Source organism: Macrobrachium nipponense, chromosome 2 (genome assembly GCF_015104395.2).
Source record: "Macrobrachium nipponense isolate FS-2020 chromosome 2, ASM1510439v2, whole genome shotgun sequence".
In the NCBI taxonomy this organism is placed as follows: Eukaryota; Metazoa; Arthropoda; class Malacostraca; order Decapoda; family Palaemonidae; genus Macrobrachium; species Macrobrachium nipponense.
This window is the reverse complement of record NC_087201.1, coordinates 93290248-93313063: the sequence shown is the minus strand read 5'-3', so window position 1 is coordinate 93313063 and position 22816 is coordinate 93290248. Positions and strand designations below refer to the sequence as shown.

The 22816-nt window shown below is 39.8% G+C and overlaps 1 protein-coding gene and 1 long non-coding RNA gene across 2 annotated transcripts in view; one reads left to right on the top strand and one right to left on the bottom strand.

Annotated features, from left to right (window-relative positions):
- LOC135220795 (alpha-L-fucosidase-like) overlaps positions 1 to 22816 on the top strand; it is a 185827-nt gene that overhangs the window by 71216 nt on the left and 91795 nt on the right. The window lies entirely within an intron of this gene.
- Positions 11701 to 22816, bottom strand: part of LOC135221485 (uncharacterized) — a 13553-nt gene continuing 2437 nt past the window's right edge. Inside the window, exon 2 of the long non-coding RNA XR_010315978.1 lies at positions 11701 to 12195. This is a non-coding gene — a long non-coding RNA (uncharacterized LOC135221485). The remainder of the gene's footprint in view (positions 12196 to 22816) is intronic.

The window sequence follows — 22816 nt, the reverse complement described above, 5'->3', positions numbered from 1 at the left end:
TCTGCTGTCATATCTAAAGCCACATCTAGGTGAACTGCTCTTGTAGCTGTACAAGTAAACAAACAGATTTAAACCTTCCTTGGCTCATTATCTTCAGTCTTTGTAATGACAATAGGCCCAGAGAAATCAACACTTACATTCTCAAATGGTCTGTTCAAAACAACTCTATATAGTAAAGGTAAAGAAGGGGGACAAGGGTAAACACAGGGTTTACCTTAAACTTTCCTTCAGAGAACACATTTTCTAATCACTTTGCATACTGCTTGCCTTTCCTTGGGAATCCAAAGTTGTCAATGAATAGTAGCAAGAGTTTCCTGTACTCCTCCATGTAAAGTATACCTATGTGCCTTTAGAATGAAAAGGTTAGTTAAATGTTCTCCCGGTGGAACTAGTACAGGGTATTGGGAATTCACAGCAATCTCAGCATGATGGAGGCGACCTCTTGACCTCATCAGTCCAATGGATGGATCAAAATACAGACGTAAGTCCTTAATCAAATCAGAATATTCGACAGACAAGCTATGTGGTTTCTGCAAAAGATCATACAAGCTCTTAAATTCAATAGGATCAGGATTCTCAGAATAAAACAGCCAAGAAAAAATTTCTTTAGAATAAGTAAGTTGATAATCTCAGCCAATAAACTGCTAGATCTGGTAAAGTTATCTTTGACACTCGATTCGGTGATATCTTGAGTAACAATTTTTTCAGAAACTGAAATACATATTTCATTATCATGAAAATCTTCTCCAGAGAAGAACATTCTTTAACTTCAAACAAACATTCAACCTTAACTGGATCAATTTGTCTCTACGCTGATGTCTCATAAACCACAACTTCATCCTTTTGACTTAGCCACAAACTTTCACATGGTAGCCAAGCATGACCTTTAAACCATAAAGAATTTGACACTGAGTCTTTGAAACTTCAACTCCACGAGTCACTAAGTCAGCAGGATTTTCTCCAGTAGATACATGAAATATTTGATAATTGGCTGACACTTCTCTGATCTCAGCCACCATGTTCTTGACATAAGTAATTTTGCAATTATCATTTCTGACCCATTGAATAGCGGCCTCATTATCAGACCAAATCACAGTTCTTGAAATATTAATATTGCTTAAAATTTTGTGAATGTAGTTGGCTAATTTAGTTCCTAACCAAATTTATATATGTTAGTTCCAATTGGGGAAGAGTTTTTGTTTTAAGGGGAGCAACCTTAGCTTTTACCATAATAAGATTACTTTCTCCATTTCTTATCAAATAGGCTGCACAACCATAAGCTTTGGTCGAGCTGTCACAAAATATGTGCAAAACATAGTTTACTCCTTGAATTGCAACTTTGCGAGGTATTGAAAATTCACTAAAGGCCTTGAACTCTTCATGTAATTCCATCCAACTATGTACTTAGAAATTCTTTACCTAATGGATCATTCCAGGAGACATTCCTCCAAGCAGCTTGAATAAGGATTTTACCATTACTGGACAAAGGAATCCTAGTGGATCATAAACAGTTGAGACCAAACTAAGGAAATTGCATGTTGTGATTACTTCAGGTACAAATATTTTAGCCGACTTCAGACTAAGCATGTCTTAGTTGACATCTCAATTCAATCCAAGAACTGAAGTAATGGTAGGAACAACATAACCACTGTTATCTTCTTCGGTTTTAGTTTTAAGTTTCTCATTGTTAGTTACCCAAGTCCTGAGTGGCATATTGGCACTCCTCAGTTGCTTGTTAGCCTCAGCATAAAATTCTAACAATTCTATTTCATTGTACATACTACCCTGAAGATTATCAATGTCAAAGGAAATATTTGGCGATCAAATTCTTAAAGGGGCTACCTGAGATGATGTGCTACCAAACAGCACACTAGCAAATCTTTAAGTGTCTAAACCTGCTTCTGGGTTCTGTGGATCTCAGAACCACAGAAACCTGACAAAATCTTGATCAACATTCTGCAGGCCTACCTGCAAAAAGGCCTTGCTAATATCTGCACAAAATGTAAAATCATTGACTCTAAACTTTAACAAAACATCACCTAACTTCTCTGTCAGGGAGGGTCCCTTGATTAAACAACTTTGAGAGAAGGATTATCCTTTCCATCTCGAGCACTGCAATTATACACTATCCTTAAGGGGGTAGTGTCCGAATCTTTAAGCACCCCATGATGCAGAATATAATGTGTATTAGCACCAGCTACTGCATCAGGAACTATCTCAATGAATTTCTGTTTTAACTAATCCTGGATGATATTATGGTATGCATCCAAACGTCTGGGAACCTTAGATAAATTTTTTCTTAATGTATACACTTGACCTAAAGCCATTCTATAGTTGTTGGGCAAAAGAGGGCAATTTTCTTTCCAGGGAAGATGAACAAAATACTGTCCATTTTGATACTCAACACAATTGACATACCTTTTGTGTTGGCACAATCATCTTCTACAGATGGGGCAGTTGGATTGATGCCTATCGATTCTAATTCCCGTAATTTATGAACTTGTTCATTATTCTCTTCAATCAAATCGCTAACATGAAGAGGAGAAATATTGGCAGTAAATCTGCAAACAAGAACATTAGTCTTAATGGAAGTTTCCAGGTTATTGGAAAATTGTGAGGAGATCTTACCAAATGGAATGTAATCACCAGGTGTCTCAAACAATCTAACACCTTCATACTTGGTAACACCACTAACAAAATCAGCAAAATAATCAGAACCCACCATTAATTCAATCCCTGAGACAGTGTCAGATGAAATTTCATCTGCAGTTTTAATCCCTTTACCCTGCAGCATTTGATAAACCTTATGCATGCCTGTTGCAGAAATACTACCTGGTAACTCATCATCAATTACAACTCTCATCTTCTTAATCCTCCTACCTAAAGAAACTAGAGGTGTCACAATATCAAATTGTCCTTCCTTTGGCTGGGACTGAAAACCTTGCAAAACAAGTTGTTGACTCTCAACAGTCTTTAGCTGTAGTGCCGTAGCTAACTTGGAAGTAATAAATGAAATCTGCGGTCCAGAATCGAAAAAGCAGCGAACATACTGTGACTTGGTATTATCATTATTAGATACCTTGACCTGAGTCGTAGCTAAAGCAGAAGAATATTTGGACCCAGCACTTTTTGTACACTCTTAACTTCAATATTTGTAGTACTGTTAACTTGCTTATCTGACTTTTACAGTACCATCTGATTTCACCTCACTTTGCAACTTGCCTCCAAAATTGCTGTAGCAAAAAACTTCATTATGATTAGTCTTATTGCAGACAAAGCATTTAACCATGGCTGCAAATGTAAGTGTTTACATATATATATATATATATATATATATATATATATATATATATATATATATATATATGTGTGTGTGTGTGGAATGTGTGTTATTCCATATATAAAAACTGAATTAAACCAATGACCCAAGGGGTCAGGGATGAGCTTGCAGGAGTGTGATAGGAACTGATAATATAATGTTGACTAAGCCTTGATGTGTTTTGTATCAGCGTCCTGGTTTGTAGTCACCTGTGGTCATCAAATCCATTGTTGTGTAAACCGTCCACAATGCTTTCGCTGAGAAACCATATTGACCTATAACCCACAGACCGGGCTACGTGACTTCGTCTCATATGTTCGTCTGTATGTATGTTCGTATGCTGAGCTAAGGTTGGCTCTCTTATGATTTTGTAAATGCATTGTAACTCAGAACTCTACTTCCTCTCCTAGAATCAAGTTCTCTGAACCACTTCTTGCCTGTACTCAAGATCAAGAGATGTAGTTTCACAAATATATTGTTAAGTTTACCAACATGAGTTTGAAACGTCTTGGCCTTTTTACCCAAAGAAGATACTGACGAAACTTAGAAATTATCATTGCAATCAATGATACTCCGACAAGGATGGGAAGTATATGAACAGATACTTGCGTATAACATTGCAGGTCTTGTTAGGCAAGGCCCAGCCCCTACACAAACACCTACCATTATGCTTATTTCTTAAACATCTAGAACACCGTCCCATATCTATCAGCCTACTTCTTCGGGGAGTTGCATCAGCATACTTTGAGCATCGTCTGGCTCTTTGACTATCTGATGAACACAATAAACATTGGTTTTTAGAAGATATTGCTTCAGCTGAATTGCTTCAGCTGAATAAGTTCCAATCTGAGTCTTATCTTTAAATACCGGCCGTGTCTGGTTGGAGGATTTCACTTGAGATTTGCCACTATCCTGTGGAAATTTATCACTATCAGACTGTAATTTGTCACTATTTGGTATCCTATCAAGAGATTCAAGGTGGTCGGCAAGACCTGTGCTGATTTGATCAACTGTAAAATATTTAGTCTGAAATTTCTGAAAAAATGAACATTTCTGCCTCTGTAGGCAACTTGCTCTGTAACAGAACAGCAATAAGCCAATGGGAAGACTGTAAATCAGTAACATAGTGTTGAAGAGTCTTCATAATTCTTTCAAAATCCAGCTTAAACTGCTCCAATTCCTTGGCAGTATTCTTAGGCTTAACCATATTGAACAACTGAAACACTAATGTTTGTTTTACCTTCTCTGGGTTGGCAAATCTATCTTGCAAAGCTGCAATAGCATCATCGTAGTCTTGGTCTGTGACCTGAAATCTTGAAACAACTAACAATGCTTTACCTTTCAAACATGACTGAAGGTGTGTCATTTTCAATACCTTGTCCATATCCTTACGATCATGAACTAATGAACGGAAACTGTCCCACCAAGTTTGCCATTCTTCTATCCTTCTATCAAAGCTGTTAATCTTTACTTCATGTAAACGAACCCTGGCACACTGTTGTGTTGGAACAGGATTGGAAATTCCAGAATCTGCACTCTGTAGTTGATCTAAAACATCTAATAATTTATTGGTCTCTGTATAATACTAAACTTCATATTGAGCATGATTCTTCTTAAGTGCATCAAACTCGTCATCACTCAAAGAATCTCTCTCGGAGATATATTGATCCCATACATCCAAATATTTGTTCCATCGCTTTTGTAACATTTCCACATTGGATTTTACAGTCATCAGAGTTGGACCAGCTATTGGTGTTGAATTTTACAGTCATCAAAGTTGGGCTAGTTACACCAATAGCTGCTGTAGCACTATGTAGCGCTCTAGTAACAGCTGCCTTGAACCCATTAAGTGAGTGATCAGTAATCTTGAAATTTGCCATGATACAACTGAAATATGATTCACTTACAAATTGTAACTTCAATATGGATCATAAATAAATTTCAGATACTACTTTTTAGCAACAGCAAATTGCTAGCTGTAAAATAGACAAATCAGTAGGCAAAACTAAGAGGCTAAATAAGCCAAACCAAAAGGCTAACAAAGCCAACAGCAAAAGACTGACCATACTGTCAAAATGGGCTAAAAGCCAAATCCAAAGGCTGTTACAAATAGCCGAAAACCTTAGGCTAGTAAAGCCAACAGCAAAAAACAGACCATGCAGTCAAAATGGGCTAAAAGCCAAATCCAAAGGCTGTTACAAATAGCCAAAAACCTTAGGCTAGCAAAGCCAACAGCAAAAGACTGACCCATACCACGTCCCAAAATGGTGGGCTTAAAAAACCCAAAATCCCAGAGACTTATTAAATAGCCAAAAAACCGTTAGGCTAGCAAAGCCAACATGCAAAAGAAACTGACTATACAGTCGAAAATGGGCTAACAAAAAGCCAAATACAAAGGCTGTTACAAACAGCCAAAAAAACCGTTAAGCTAGCAAAGTCCAACAGCAAAAGAACTGACTATATTTTAAAAAAAACAGGGTCCCCCCCCAAAATGATAAAATGGGCTAAAAGCCAAATACAAAGGGCTGTTACCAAATAGCCAAAAAACCTTAGGCTAGCAAAGCCAACCAGCAAAAGAAACTGACTATACAGTCAAAAATGGGCTAAAAAGCCAAACTACAAATGGCTGTTACCAAATAGCCAAAACCTTTAGGCCTAGGCAAAGCCAAGCACAAAAGCAAAAGAACTGACTATACAGTCAAAATGTGGGCTAAAAGCCAAATACAAAGGCTGTTTACAAATAGCCAAAACCTTAGGCTAGCAAAGCCAACCAGCATCAAGAAAAGAACTGAACGCCATACAGTTTCAACAAAATGGGCTAAAAGCCAAATACAAAGGCTGTTACAAATAGCCAAAAACCATAGGCTAGCAAAGCCAACAGCAAAAGAACTGACTATACAGTCAAAATGGGCTAAAAGCCAAATACAAAGGCTGTTACATATAGCCAAAAACCTTAGGCTAGCAAAGCCAACAGCAAAAGAACTGACTATACAGTCAAAATGGGCTAAAAGCCAAATACAAAGGCTGTTACATATAGCCAAAAACCTTAGGCTAGCCTAGGCAAATTCCACAAATAAATGTGCAGCTGACAACAAAGTTCAAATATGGTTAGGCTCAAACTCACTAGGCCACCCTAAATAAACTGTAATACACAAATACACTAACTTGGAAATAAATGTTAGCATAAATTCCAAATTGGTTGATACCTAATACCCAAATTCTCAAAATTTTGTCTTCCAAATACAACCCAGAAAACAAATAAATATGCCTTACAGTAATAATGTAACAAATTTCTTCGCAATTTGCGTAAATATAATGAGCAGGCTATATATCAAATTATTAGGTAGGTCTGAAAATTGGAGACGAAAATACTAAAGAGTAAAATTGGGCTAACTTCCAAGTTACTGAAAGGTTATGCTAGGTAAACACAAGTTATGACTGAATCCAAATAATAACGAAATCATAGCCTAGCCTATATGAATGTAAACAAGGTTGGGCTCTGCCGTAACGATAATAACCGCCGACTGGTTTATGCAAACGAGAACCAAGAACCAGGAAAGGTTAGGCTATGATGATCGCGGATCCAGTTCGAAGGACCAGTAAAAATGATTACTGTGATGAACTCATGTCCTCCGATTGCACAAAATGGTCCACAGCACATAATTTTCTTTAAGAAGGCAACAACAGTAGGAATTTTAGGCATTAATCAAATTACAAACCAGAAATAAACTTGTGTTTACTTTAAATCTCACTGCTGGTTGCCAAACGCAGAGACGAAAACTAACCTAGCATTCTTATATGACCCCTATACACATTTGGCCAAACATGCACATTAACTTATATAAGATACTTAGCTGGTTCGACGTCTTCAGGAATATATAAATACACTTAATTACATAACTAATACAGAATGGCAGTGCTCGCCACTATTGGGACCCACGAACGTCCCCTAAATTGTCATGTGAGCACAGAAACCCAGACAGCAGGACATTACACCAACATTAAGGCGCTAGGATTAAGGTACATGGCTAGAATTAAAAGTGCTCCCAATAATCCCTCCTTCCAGGTGCTGAGGGAAGCAGACTCATGGGTCTTTTCTGGTATAAGGGCCTCTAGACCATTCCAAGTTAGACTAAGTGAAGATGTTATGGGTAATCATCTTAATTCCCTGAAAGTCATGGAAGTAAAATATCCTGTGTATCCTCCATGGCTTATTCTAGAAGCATCCATGTGCAAAAAAGCATGTAACAAAAAAGACCGTCCTGTATATATTTTGTCCCATACTAATGGGACAAAATATATACAGATGGATCAAAGTCAGATAATGGTGTTGGCTGTGCAGTTATCCTTGGTGACACAGCATATACAGCTAAACTGCCTGACTTTGCATCTATATTCACAGCAGAATTAACAGCCATAGTCTCTGCCCTGGATATAGTTTTGTCATTTACTCAGATTCCAAAAGCACTTTAGAAGCTGTTAAAAAATTCAATAGCTTGCATCTGTTAGTTCAAAAAGTTCAGGAATCGCTCTTCCATTTCTATTATTTGTGTAAATCTCTGTCTTTTTGTTGGGTCTGTTTACATGTGGGGATTTGCGGAAATGAGATGGCAGATAGGTAAGCGAAAGCTGCTAGTGTCTCATCAGAAACAGCCTTTAGTAAAGTGCCTCATACAGATCTAAAAGGTCCTTTTAGGTCTTATATTTTAAGCAAATGGCAAGAAAGAATGACGTCTCCTCATCTTACCAGTAATAGAAAGTATAGAAATATTAGAAATAATATATTGCCGTGGCCTTCGTCTTTCCAGTCTGATAGATGAACAGAAATAGTTTTAAGCAGACTGAGGATTGGGCACACTTATTTGACCCATCAGTTTATTTTAGAAGGGGGCAGCCTCCCAGAGTGTACTTGTGGTGGCGAGATGCTAACAGTGGAGCACATTCTGGTTGCTTGCCCCAGATATTTTAACCAGAGAGAGAGAGAGAGATATTTTGGGAGATGAAGCAGATATTTCTGCTCTCATCTCTTTTTAAAGTCTATAACCATTTTTAATAACATTGAATTATTTTTTTTATCTATCACATCATAGATATGTATATTTATTTATTAAGCATTTTCTTCATTAATTCATTCATTTGTCATATGGTAATTTATTTATGAACCATTTTCTCCATACACTTATTAACTCATTTATAATGTAATTTTTACTTTCCATTACGGCGCTGAATGGCTTCTTTGGCCCCAGTGCCTGGGCTCATGCCCTAAAACTCATACATCCATCCATCCATCTAACATTAAGGCGGAAAAAAAAGTGGAGGGAAACTCTTGTTGCATTTGCAAAATACGGCGAAAAAATATCATTTATACCTAATTAAAAATAATTAGTAATCATTAATTAGTAAATCACAAAATCTAAAGTAAAATTAATGATAAAGAAATTAACACTTTTTATTTTAATGGAAATGAAATTTAAATGTGTCATTTTATGACATTTCTCCTGGTCTTACGAGATCGTAAGGAGGTTCTCTGCAGCAGCGTTGCCGAAATGCCGAATTTTCCCCCGATTTGCCGAGAAAAAACTCTACAGGCGGAGAACCAGACCTTCAATGCCGAGAAGAAATCGGCCTCCTTGTTCATGCCGAGAAAAAATCGGCATTCTTCGAGGGGATTGATTTATCGTCTCAAATAAATTTAAATACTTTTTTTTTGAAATTAGTTAACGTCTTTTTATGTAAGCTTGGGTAGAAAATGATTATTACTACATTATTATTACATAATATATGTGTAAATGATTCTTTAAGAGATTCCACTTAATAAGCGTTAAAAACGTTCAACCCTTCAGTGACGGTAAGGAACCCTTTATAATTGTAAAACACGAAACCGAATAGTGTTAGCAGATAATTACCCATGATATCATATCTTAGTATTATGTATTAGAATGTAATTCAAACTACAATAAAAAAATCAAACTGTAGATAAAACTAGCAAGTTTGAAATAGCTGTAACTTTTGTTATAATGTTATTGAATTTAATGAGTTACATGGTTGTAAAGTAATTGTAAGATATTTGATATTGTTTCCATTCATAGAATTGTAATTTGATGAGTAAGACATGTGATTACATTATAACTGACATGAACCATGTAGTTACGAGTGGCGTAATTACTATTCCATCACTGGTGAATCCAGGAGCTAGGCTTCATTATGGGGTGGGATGGGGGGGCTTTAAAGGGGGGGGCTTTAAAAAATTAGCTAGAACGGATATAAAATCTGGAATTAGTAAAATATATTCTCAAACATATTTATAACCTGATATATGAAGAAAAATAATAAATTTTGTTTTGTTTTATTTATATAGCCTATATGTTCTATAAAGTTGATTTATAAAACTGAGTAGGTTACGTATCTACCTATATTTTGTGTGTAATTTCTATATTTTAAAGTTTATCTATAAAACTTAATATGTATATATCATTGTTGTTTTGGTTGTAATTGTGTATATACATAGCTAATATATATTTTGTTGAATGATGATGAATATAAATCGATGAGGTGTTGCATAAGATTGGTTTATTTTCTTAAAGTACCCCTGGGCCATAAAATGAATTCCGTTTTTCTATAAGATGCCGATTTTAGTATGCAGAGCTATCGGCAACGCTGCTCTGCAGTTGGTGACGACGTCACCTGCACACTTCCTGAGAGGGGACGGTAGCAGTGGCTTGTCCTCACCTCATATTTTGAAGAATATGTCAAAGCGGAAGATAGCTGTGTTCTCATCAGGACCACGTTTGGTCTTTCTAACCTTTAAGAGGACAAGTTGCATCACGCCTAAGGTGTGCAGTTTCTAGAGGTGAGAAGGATTAGAGTTACTTCGGGTTGAGAATAGGACTTGAACCTACACTTGCTGGACTGGCGCCTGATGTGGTGGTAAGTCTACACATCGAGCTTCCTTTATATTTTTCATAGAAGTAATCCTGCTCCTTCCTCTAGCAAGGGGAGGAAGGAGACTTTTGCAATAAAGCAACCTCCGACTCATAATGTTCTAACCAGCCTTTTCGTATGAGTTACGATTCCTCACTGATTTTGAAAATGCCCAGATGTCCGACTCTTGATCTCATCTCTGATCAGTTTGGCAGAGGCAGGGTACTCATTCTTTCGACGAGGAGGAGTACCCCAAGTGTGCTGAACTCAAGTCAGCCAAGAGACTCACTCAGATTCCTCCCTCCAATAATTGAGTATTCATATTGTAAAGGACCGAGGGTTTATATATTGTGTAGAAACAAATCACAATTTTTGAAAGTAAATTGTATTTTTCCTATCTATACAACCTGAGGTCCTTTACACTAAGGACCACCTCATGCCACCCCTTAATGTGAAACTGGGCCGAAAAGCAAAGTGGAATGTTTACATCAAGGCATTCAGGTCTCCCCGGCCTACCAGACGGTAGTTATTGCCTAACCACCTTGTTCATGAGTTTTAATGGCCGCGTTCCAGCTTCGCCACAAGCAATTCCTAGTGTTAAGGACCTCAGGTTTTTATAGTTATGAAAAATACAATTTAATGTAAGTAGTTGTGATTTTGAGCAAATCATAAGATACTCAAACACTAGAGATGAAGTGATCAGCACACACGCATTCTACGGCCTGCAAGATGAGCCTTGGATAGAGAAAAGTAAAAAAACATGATAAAACAAGATCAGAAAAGGAAACCCAGGAGGTTAACACTATACTGTGACTCGACAGGTGGTGTTAAGAGATGGGGGGGGGACACTAAGCGATCTGGGATGCGATGTCGGTGAGTGGATTCTGTTTTGTTAGTAACTGATAACATTCTATAACTTAAGTGGCTAATTGAATATTCTTACTTTGTGGAAAATAAGAAAACTATCAGAGCCTAAAGAATCATGAATTATCGAGCCCTAACCCTTGAAAGTTCCAACACACCAAAAGGTAGGGAAATTTACGTGGTAAACGTCACCGAGTCTGCTAAACCAGGTGCTGGTATTCTTGATGTTACAAGTGAAGTGCCTTGAAAGTTTCAAAAGGGTCGTTGGATTGGTCAGTTCCCTTACAAATGGCAGTTGGTCTGAAATCTGAGGGATTTATATACACATCGAGTTCATCAAGTTTTTAGGACCTTGCACTTGAGATTCAAGCTTCCAAAGAAAGATTTGTCGGTACACTGTAGAAGATGCATGTCCATTAGCACCAGGAGAAAATGAAAATATTGAGACAATTATATATATAGTATATATATTATATATATATATATATATATATATATATATATATATAAATATAAATATAATGAGAGTGTATGCAAAAGCACACACACACACGAAACTGTATACACAATATAATAGGTTATTTAATCCAAAACCGTTCATTATATGACATTTATTGATAGATAGAATATTTTAGCTTGCCATGAATTTGGTTGAAAAACTGGTGATAAATATGTGAATGGGTGCTTTATTATGACTATCGATTGCTTTAAACACACCACTGGGACAGTATTCATGGCTCTCGCACGCCTGGCCAATAATGGGAAGTGTGTATTTTCTGTATGTGTTCATTTACAAATGGTAGATGTCAGTGAATATAAGCTAGGGAATAATTTATTGACGGGATGATCATTGGTACCATTTACCAGACATGCTTCTCAGAGTTAAAATCACGAGGGTCAAGAGCATCATCGTCAGCTCCATAGCCAAGATGTCGGTAGGTGTTCCTCCGGCCATCCGCCAGCGGTCCGTCGAACCCCCGGAACAGAGAGCCTGGTTCCGGGTCTGGGAGAGCCAGTGGGGAGGCGTTGGTGTGCCCGTGACGGCTGGCTATCAGAAATGCCGCTGCCATCACGGCCAAGACAGTCGAGATCTGCAAGTGAAAGAGTTGTGTGCTAAAGAACATGCTGATGAAAACAGGGCGTGGTGCGAGACAAAAATGCTGAATAATTCATGGTTTTATTTATTAATATATATATATATATATATCATAGATATATATATTATATATATATATCTATATCATATATATATATTATATATATATATATATATATATATTTTATCAATCTATCTCTATATATAGATATATATATATATATAGATATATCTATCTATAAATATATATAGAATATATAGATATATATAGAATTATTAATATTATATATATACTATATATTATATAATAATATATAATATATAATAAAATATATATATATATATATATATAATTATATTATAATATAGATAGAGATATATATATAATATATATTATATTATATATTATTATATATATATAGATAGATAGGATATATATATATATATATATATATATATAGATACTATATAGATATATATATATAGATATATAGATATATATATATAGATAGATAGATATATATATAGATATATATATATATATATATATATAGATAGATAGTATAGATAGATAGATATATATATATATAGATAATATAGAGATAATATATATAGATATATAGATATATATATAGATATATAGATAATATATATAGATCTATAGAAGATATATAGCATATAGATATATATATATATATATATATATATAGATATATATAGATATATATGTATAGATATATATATATATATATATATATATATATATATATAGATATAGACTAGATATAGATATAGATATTATATATAGATATATATATATATCTATATATACTATATATATATATAGATAGATAGATAGATAGATAGATAGATAGATAATTCTCTTAAATCTTTTAAGTAGGCGAAAAGATTTCCTGTCTGCATCAAGTACCTGGAAAGAGAAATGACAAATCACTGAAAGTTTTTCATCATTATTTCACAGCAGTCTGCAGGTCCGAAAGTTTCTGAAATTTCGAAGTCCCCGCATCAGTGGAGAATGAATACAAAGGAGACGAAAATAGGTTATTTATACAAAATTCTTATTAGTAAAAATCTAGGATAGGTAATCATTGGTGGAAATAGATAATAGCGGAGTGGTAAGCCAGGCTGGAAAGTTAATGTTCAAGTAGGAACGGACACACGCATAGGCATGAAGTCCCTACATCCTTTGGTCTACTGCTGTCCCAAATTGTTAAGGGGATGTGTACGGATTTTCTGGGCTCAGTCTGTGTTGCTCCGTGAAATGCTTCCTTTAGTGTTCATTTCTAAGGTAAAATATTGCTATAATTACCAGAGAAAAACTAAAATAGTAATGCCAGAGAAAACTGGCTCGCTCACCTTTAATAAAGGTGTTGGTATGGTATCTGGGGCGAGTGGAAACCACTAACAGAGGTCCCTTGCCATTTAGACTCTCCCTCCCTCAATATCCCTCGTCTACAGAGGAGCCGATCCAAGGCCCTGCTACCCGCTACTACTACAACTAGCGCCGTTGTTTTCATTCCTTTCGATAGCATCGTTCACACCCCACGCGTTTTTTCCTTGTGCTGTGTTTTTTCGTCTGGATTTATCCACTCTGTTTATCAACATGGATCGTCAAGCTTCTGCATACAAGTTAAGTACTGCGTTTAATGTTTGAGATCATTTTGAGACGGTTTTTGGCATGTTAAGCCAAGTTATCTTAGGTTATATGTGTGAGCGGTAACATGTGCGTTGCCGTTCCCGCGCCGCCTCTTCTTGGCTCACCAGCCGCGTGATGATTCCCTGCTTTCTTGCACCAATTGGTCTCCCATACTAATTGGTCTCGATTGCACTTGAGCAGTACCCTATATAATTTATTTTAAGATGCATTTGCCATTGACGTGTTTAGTTTTTTAGGTCGTGGCGCTCGCTTTCCTTTCTTGCATGGAGGTTGTCATATCAACCCTTGTTTATCAGTAAGATAGGATCTCTTGACTTGATTACCTTTACGAAAGGACCCTAGTTCCTTCGTAGCCTTTCCATCCTTGAGCCACCCTGGCCGTTTGCCCCTTGATCATTCGTTACGGCATCTAGGCTAAGCCGCTCTGAGTTTCTAGGCTAGCATTTCCTTCATTGGATTTCGCTTAACCTAGTTTCTCAAGGACCTTTTCTTTCTCTCTCGCTCCATTTTTATTTTGCTCCTTTCCCTGGTGTTAGGACAGGATATTTATGTTATGTGTTACTTCTTGTAGCCGGCACCAAGTTGGCCTATAGGCCTTCTTGGATCGACTGGCCTCTCACACCGTGTGACTGTTCACCCGGCTGAGAGTATCCCCAGTCGATCGCATACGAGCCACCCTGCTACCGACCCCTCTCAGTTCCCCCCCTCCCCCCCTCGCTCACCCACTTCGGTGGAGTGATGGCTCGCTCTTCAACCTGTGTCTGACTTGGGTTATCGCTCACTCCGGCACGTGGAGGACAGCTTGAATCTATTTAATCGGTCAGATTTTATATCTCCGGCGTCGCCGGAGCTGCAGTGGAGTCACTTAGTCCCCATTATCTGCCTAGGATGTTCTTATAAGTATACACGGGGCCCCGGAGCTAGTAGTAACAGGGTGATATGTTATCGTGCATGATATATGCTGATGCCGGAGTTACTCCGCCAACATTAGTATACCGCACACAACCACGGACCTACTCCAGAAGGTTGTTGATGATACTCATGTATCATTTGACTTACAGGTTACCTGTTGTCTGGAGGAGGGGTGCAACGCCGTTCTCCAGGAACCCTGTGGGCACGTGGTCTGCCGGACACATGCTGGCTGTGCAGTTCGCATGGAGGATTACATAGTCTGGCACCATGAGAACTGTGTTATCTGCTACCCTTTGGTTAATGAAGCCACCTCCGAGGTATGTAACACTCCGGCCTCTTCATAATGATACATTGAGAATCAATATACTGTAATGTACACTTTGATGCTAGGTTAAGTCTATTTCTAGTGTTAAGTATTAATAATAACCCTGCTTACAGGGAGCGCAAGCAGTCCGGGAACCTGCCTTATCCACCCTGAAGGCATGGGTTGGCGGGTTTGGATGCAACTCCGCCAAGGGTCAACCCTACATCCTGTCCCAGGACATGGCCACCCTTATCTTTCCAGGGGTGAAGAAGGGATCCGTTGTGGATCCTGAAGTGGCCGCTCCTCTGATCGCCAGGATTCAGGAAGCAGTCGCATCCCTTTTGGAGGAAGGCATCGCAGAGGAAGTCGTATGGGGGACCGCGAGCCCATGGCTATAGACGACATGGGCAACGGTAAGAATGGTAGCGAGGTAGGTCTAGTAGGGGCTCAAGGGTTTTCCTTGAGTCTATCTTTGGCTTCTTCTCCTTCCACTTCTACTTCCTTCCAGGGGTTCGCAGATAGACCTCAGTCAGTCAGACCGAAGTCTTCATCGGCGATCCCTAAAGTTAAAAGCAAAACAGACTTTAAGTCTAAGCAAAAGTCCCTGCCGAAGAGGTCAGGAACCAAGCTTGTCACTACGCCGCCGGCTCATAACCCCGGGGCAGTCAAGCCAAAGGTCACTCTCCCACCAAAGGGGTCGAGGACCAAGGTTCCCAAGGAGAAGGCTCAGCCTTCCTCCTTTGACCCTGATGCTTTCTCGGATAGCATCATGCAGCAGATGGGCAACATGGTTGGGGACTTGGTCCAGACCAAGTTCCAAGAAATGTTGACCCAGCTGTCAACTACACTGGAAGCATCGGGACAAACTATCCAATCCTTGTCGGAGAGGATAGTAGCCCAGGAGAACATGATGTTTGGTCTCTGAGGTAGTACGGCAGCAGGACAAGCACAGTCCGGCCAGGCAACTCATGCATTGCTGATGCCCGGACTCGTCCAATCTCCCTCCATTTAAACCGAACAACCCATGGAGGGTAGCAGCACACGCTCCGTTCGCAGAGGGTATGCTGACTATTAAGGGTTGTGGAACTCGAAGGCTAGAGGACTTCGAGTTCTCTCCTGAGGGACTCCAGCCCCCTTTCTTTGGCTATGTCCGTTTAACGGATGCCGCCTTGAGCAGGGAGGATAAAGTCCTGAAGGAAACAGTAATCCTCCCCTGGGACCAAGCTCAATAAGCTTGGCGCCGGAACCTTGATGAATGGGAATGCATAAACACAAAAGTTACTGCATTCAAGAGCCCGTTTACAATTTTCACTGTAAATGAGGACACTCCGTTGCCATTCATCTCAAAAGTGAGAGAGGCAACAGCCCAGGCAGTCCTGAAAGACGAGCCTATGCCTCAGCTCCGGGAGACGGATCCGACTTCCCTTCTGCTCTCCGGATCAGCTGAGTTCTATTCGGATGCTCCTGCCACCTTTTCAGTGGGCAAACTCAAGCCGGACTGCGGTAAAACACTGTTCAGCGAGAGGTTGCCTAGACTATCAGAAGCCCTAATTCAAGCTGAATACGATGCTAGGATGAGGCTCAGCAGGTCCCTCAGTTCGCTGACGATGACAGTGATGGCGTCTCTTATCTACGGACAAGAGAGGCTATTTAAAATCATGGCCAAGTCACTACTGCATACAATGCAATGTGACTTGTATGATTTCATGGTAGCTCGGCGTAACTGTCGGAAGCATGTTCTGGCGGAAGCCACTATCCACCATGAACCGAACAAACTGATTGCCTCATCCATATGGGGCACGGACCTCTTCCCCGCCACTGCTGTGAATGAGGTTCTGTGCGAAGCGTTTAAGGTAAACCAGAGCCTGAAGATTCGTTGGGGACTCGTGTCCAAACGCAAACCCGAGTCCACTGGATCGAATCCCAAATCAAAGAAGGGACCTAGGAAGTTCCAGCCCTTCCAGGCTCCCCAACAGACTTTGATGCAGGCGGTTCCGGTACCCCAAGTACCTCAACCGTCGACATCCAAAGCACAGCCGCAACAGCAGTTTGTGCTTTTAACCCAACCGGCACAATCGCAGGCTTCGACCTCCTTTGCAGTTTCTCCGGCCTTTAATGCGACCTATGAATCTAAGTCCTTTCAAGCATTCAATAGGTTTGCTAGAGGCAGCAGAGCTAGGGGTCCCTCCTGTCACCGGGCCGCCGGAAGAGCCACCAACTGGGGCAAAGGCTTCGGGGGAGCACGAGGTAGCCGTCCATCAGCAAATCAGTGAGAATCCCCAGGTACCTCTACCGACATCGGTGGGGGTTCAGCAATTGGGCACAGAGCATTGTGACCAAAGGTCTGGGGTGGAGTTGGCTTCAAGGTCCTCCTCCATCCAACACCTTTTACCAAAAACCAACAGCGGAGTTGGTAGAGTATACCCAAGAACTTCTTCAAAAGAGGGTAGTATCAAGAGTCAGAAACTTAAAGTTTCAAGGGCGCTTATTCAGCGTGCCAAAGAAAGACTCAAACAAATTAAGAATAATTCTAGACTTGTCCCATCTGAACTCATTCATTCATTGCGACAAGTTTCGAATGCTGACCGTTTCACAGGTGCGGACCTTACTTCCCCGTGGGGCCGTCACCACCTCTATAGATCTTACAGATGCCTACTATCATGTCCCAATAGCAAGACACTTCCGCCCATTCCTAGGCTTCAAACTAGGAAAGAAGGCTTACTCCTTCAGAGTAATGCCATTCGGGCTCAACATAGCGCCCAGAATATTCACCAAGTTGGCGGAAACAGTAGTACAGGAGTTAAGAACTCGGGGAATAATGTTAGTAGCCTATCTGGACGATTGGCTCGTATGGGCCACAAGTATCGAAGAATGTCACAAGGCGACGGTCAAGGTAATTCAGTTTCTGGAACATTTAGAGTTCCAGATAAACAGAACCAAGTCCTGGCTGACGCCGGAGTCACGTTTCCAGTGGCTAGGAATCCAATGGGACTTAAACTCTCATACTCTATCAATTCCGCCGTTAAAGAGAAGAGAAATAGCCAAGGCCACAAGGCAATTTCTCAAAAACAAACAGACGTCCTGGAGGAACCAGGAAAGAATCCTAGGTTCACTTCAATTTGCATCAGTAACGGACGTTCTATTGAAAGCCAAACTAAAGGATATAAACTGGGTTTGGCGCTCGAAAGCAAACCGAAGATCCCGGGACAAGATGGCTCCCATTCCGGCGATATTACGCAAGAGGCTCCGCCCTTGGACGGAAATCAAGAACCTGTCAAAGACAATACCCTTGCAATTTCCTCCGCCGGCCCTAGTAGACCACACAGACGCCTCACTAAGCGGCTGGGGCGGTTACTCACAGTACAAAAAGGTACAGGGAACCTGGTCCTCTAACATTCCGCCAGCTACATATCAATGTACTGGAAGCTATGGCAGTGTTTCTTACCCTGAAAAGGCTACAAGCAGCCAAGAAGTCTCATATCAAGTTGGTATTGGACAGTACGGTAGTAGTCCACTGCATAAACAGGGGTGGCTCTAAATCGAGCCATGTGAACCATGTCATGATAGCCATATTTGCCTTAGCAGACAAGAACAAATGGCACCTGTCAGCCACTCACCTAGCAGGAGTCAAGAACGTGGTGGCGGACGCCCTATCACGATCCGTCCCGCTAGAATCGGAGTGGACATTGGACAAGGAGTCATTCAGATGGATCTGTTAACAGGTACCAGGACTTCAGGAGGATTTCTTTGCCACAGAGTTGAACCACAGAATTCCTTGTTATGTGGCTCCCAACCTGGACCCTCTGGCTTATGCCACGGATGCTATGGCTATAGATTGGAATGTATGGAAGAGAATTTACCTCTTTCCTCCAGTGAATCTACTCCTGAAAGTCATGAACAAGCTCAGGACGTTCAAGGGTCACATTGCACTAGTAGCCCCCAATTGGCCCAAGAGCAATTGGTTTCCTCTACTATTGGAATTAGGACTCCGGCCTCAACGGATTCCCAATCCCAAACTGACACAGTTGGTTCAAACGTGGACTGTGTCCGCTTCCTCAGGAATTCAGAAAGCACTAACTTTATGGACTTCATGAAGTTTGCAGCTCAGAAAGATGCCAACATCGATCCTCAGAACATCCTGTTCTTAGAATCTGACAAACGGGAATCGACCTTGCGTCAATATGACTCCGCAGTTAAGAAACTAGCTATATTTTTAAAGGACTCAAATGCACAAACCATGTCCACGAATCTGGCCGTAACCTTTTTCAGAACCTTGTTCGAAAAAGGTTTAGCAGCTAGTACAATTACTACTACCAAATCAGCACTTAAGAAGATCTTCCAATTTGGTTTCAATATAGATCTAACAGATTCGTACTTTTCATCCATTCCAAGAGCTTGTGCAAGACTTAGACCAACTGAGAGACCCAGGACGGTCTCATGGTTTTTAAACGATGTCCTTAAGTTGGCTTTTGACACTATTGATGACTCATGTAATTATATAACCCTCTTAAGGAAAATGTTATTCCTAATAAGTTTAGCCTCAGGCGCCAGAATTTCTGAACTGTCGGCCCTATCTAGGGAATCAGATCATATTGAATTTCTCCCTACAGGAGAACTACTTCTCTCACCAGATCGTCAATTTCTAGCTAAAAATGAGGACCCACAAGATAGATGGGCTGTGCCCCTGATATCTTCAGGCCCCTTGTTCATTAGGGAAAAAGGCGGCACTATTTCTCTAAAAGGGATTAGACAAAAAATTTTTTATTTCATAAAACAAGCTAACCCAGAATCTTTTCCAAGGGCACATGATGTTAGGGCAGTAGCCACCTCCAGTAATTATTTTCAACATATGAATTTTGACGATCTTAAGAAGTACACAGGCTGGAAATCTCCGACAGTATTTAAGCGCCACTACTTGAAGTCTTTAGAGGCCCTTAAATTTCCAGCTGTGGCAGCCGGAAACACAGTTTTCCCTGGCACTGCATAATTAGTAATAAGTAGTTATATAGCCTATGTCATTCTTACATCTCTCTCTCCTACCTGCCTCGCTAGCATTCTTGCCATAGTTCGGTCGTTACCGGGTTCATACTTTACCTTGGATAGCACTTTCTGTATATATTGATGATTTGTACTGTATATAGTTGTATTTGGGTCTATTTTCCCTTGTGATAATTTATTACTGGTGTGTGTTATTTGAACCATTGTGGGTTGTTTAACCCCTCTGTGTAGATAAGTTAGTTTTAAGGATCATTGAAACTCTCAATTACTTGTATTTTGTTGTTTATTGTAATAATTAATTACCTACATTATAGTATTTAACTCTAATCGAGTTTTAATTTACCTGTAATTATTGATTATCTACACTTTTCCAAGCTGGTGGAGCCAATTCTCTGGCACTATTTCACGGAGTGACACAGGCTGAGCAAAGAAAAGGGATTTTGACGAAGGAAAAATCTATTTCTGGGCAAGGACCTGTGTCCCCCAGTGAAATCCCACCCCTATTTGGCCCAGCTTGGGTACTATCTACAGGAATGAAAACAGGCGCTAGTTGTAGTAGTAGCGGGTAGTGGGGCCTTGGATCGGCTCCTCTGTAGACGAGGGATATTGAGGAAGGGAGAGTCTAAATGGCAAGGGACCTCTGGTAGTGGTTTCCACTCGCCCCAGATACCATACCGACACCTTTATTAAAGGTGAGCGAGCCAGTTTTCTCTGGCATTACTATTTTAGTTTTTCTCTGGTAATTATAGCAATATTTTACCTTAGAAATGAACACTAAAGGAAGCATTTCACTAGGCAACACTGGTCCTTGCCCAGAAATAGATTTTTCATTCGTCAAAATCCCTTTTAGAGGCGCCTCAAAGAGCGATCACAATGAATCGATCCTCTTCTCAGTGTAATCCCTACCAGGGGCCGCGTTGGAAGGAGTTGACTTGTATGTTATTTGTCACTTAAAATATGTGTGTATGTCACTCATGAAGAGAAATGATTCGAAGTGAAATTAAAGTTAGGGAGACCATTCGATGTCGATTCCGAGACAGATAAATTTGAAGGGTCACATATACCTAGACCGTCAGTTAGGAAATGTGTCGTTCGAGACAAAAGCATTTACAGGAGGATAATGAAAATCAGCGACCCCCACCAGGGATTAAACTGAGAAGATCGAACAAGTTTAATCTTCTCCTGATAGACTATAAAGGACGTGCATGCGTGTACTGCATTAGTCATAAACTCAAAGTTATTAGGACAGTACCTACTCTCAATAGGAGTGGGTGATTGGATTAGTATGTTACTGAAAGAATTCTTGAAAGGATTGCGTGGTTGTCCTTCAACTACCAAAGGGGAGGTCGACAGTTTGAATGGCACCTGGCTTTATCAGCAATTTCTATGTGGAATTAAATAGACGGGTGTAGACTATGCCTACAGAGACACCTAAAGAGAAACAGACTATGTACACATAAACTGTTAATAAGGAGACCGCTGTACTATGCAATTTCTTACAAGCAATGATTTATCTCCTGTTACCCGAAAAATTGCCAATTCATTTTCAATTTCTAAAATTTCTCTCACGAGTCATTCCTAATGAAGTGGTCACCAGGATCCGAGAGAAGCTTCTACATGCTGGAAGTGAACCTCGAATTCGACAAGAGAAAGTCCTCTTAAACCGGGGATAACTTGCATTCTTGTATGTATTGTCATTTCCATTCTTCATACAAAATCAAATAATATTTATGTATTTCCAGGAAAAAACGAAAAAATGATTTACTGTTAGTTCTGAAGGGTGCCCGGGAGCGAGGTGGTAATGGCCTGGATTCCTTGTCTGCAGCCATATGCTAAATTTCCATCCAGGCCCTTACTCTCGTGCTGCCTGGATTCTAAAGTTATTCCGTCCGTTTCCTTATATATACCAGTGGTTTCTCGGGATTAAAAGTGTGCAACTCTAGTATATCCTTGCATAAGACAACCACTTCCATTCGTCTTACAGTACTTTCTACAATCACCGTTTTATTTTCAAAGCTTTCATTAATTCTTGTATCATTTTTCTTGCTAACAACGAACCTCAACTTAATCCTCTTATTTAATTTTTAAACGTCTGAATAATCTCAACAGTCTCTCTTCATTATGCCCAAATATCAGTTACAATAAACACCATTCACAACCATTTTATTTGTTCGATTGTTTTTCATGAAGATACTGGACAACAGTGCCTCAGATCCACTGTTAGGCCAAAACATTCAGACCGCACTGACCACATCCTCATCGATTCAGGTTATTCTAAGGTCACTGTGCATCAGATATGTAGAGATTTATTTTCGCCGTAGTTTCCAACCTCTCAGTCAACTGTGTAATAACAAGCTGCTGATCCGCACGCTAGGTCTTTCGACTACATTCACACTATTCTCCTTTATTGAATGTTTAGTCCCCGTAGGCCACCGAGATCTATTTTTCGGTGGCCTCGGTATAATGCTATGTGAGTTGCGGCCCATGAAACTTTAACCACAACCTGGTGGTTGTCTGTCCTATATCGATGACAGATGGACGACTTTGGCTAACTATAACCTTAAATATAATAATAGAGTAATAATAAAAACTATTGAGGCTAGAGGGCTGCAATTTGGTATGTTTGATGATTGGAGGGTGGATGAACAACATACCAATTTGCATCCCTCTAGCCTAAGCAGTTTTAAGATCTGAGGGCGGACGCAACGAGCCGACTCAATAGTC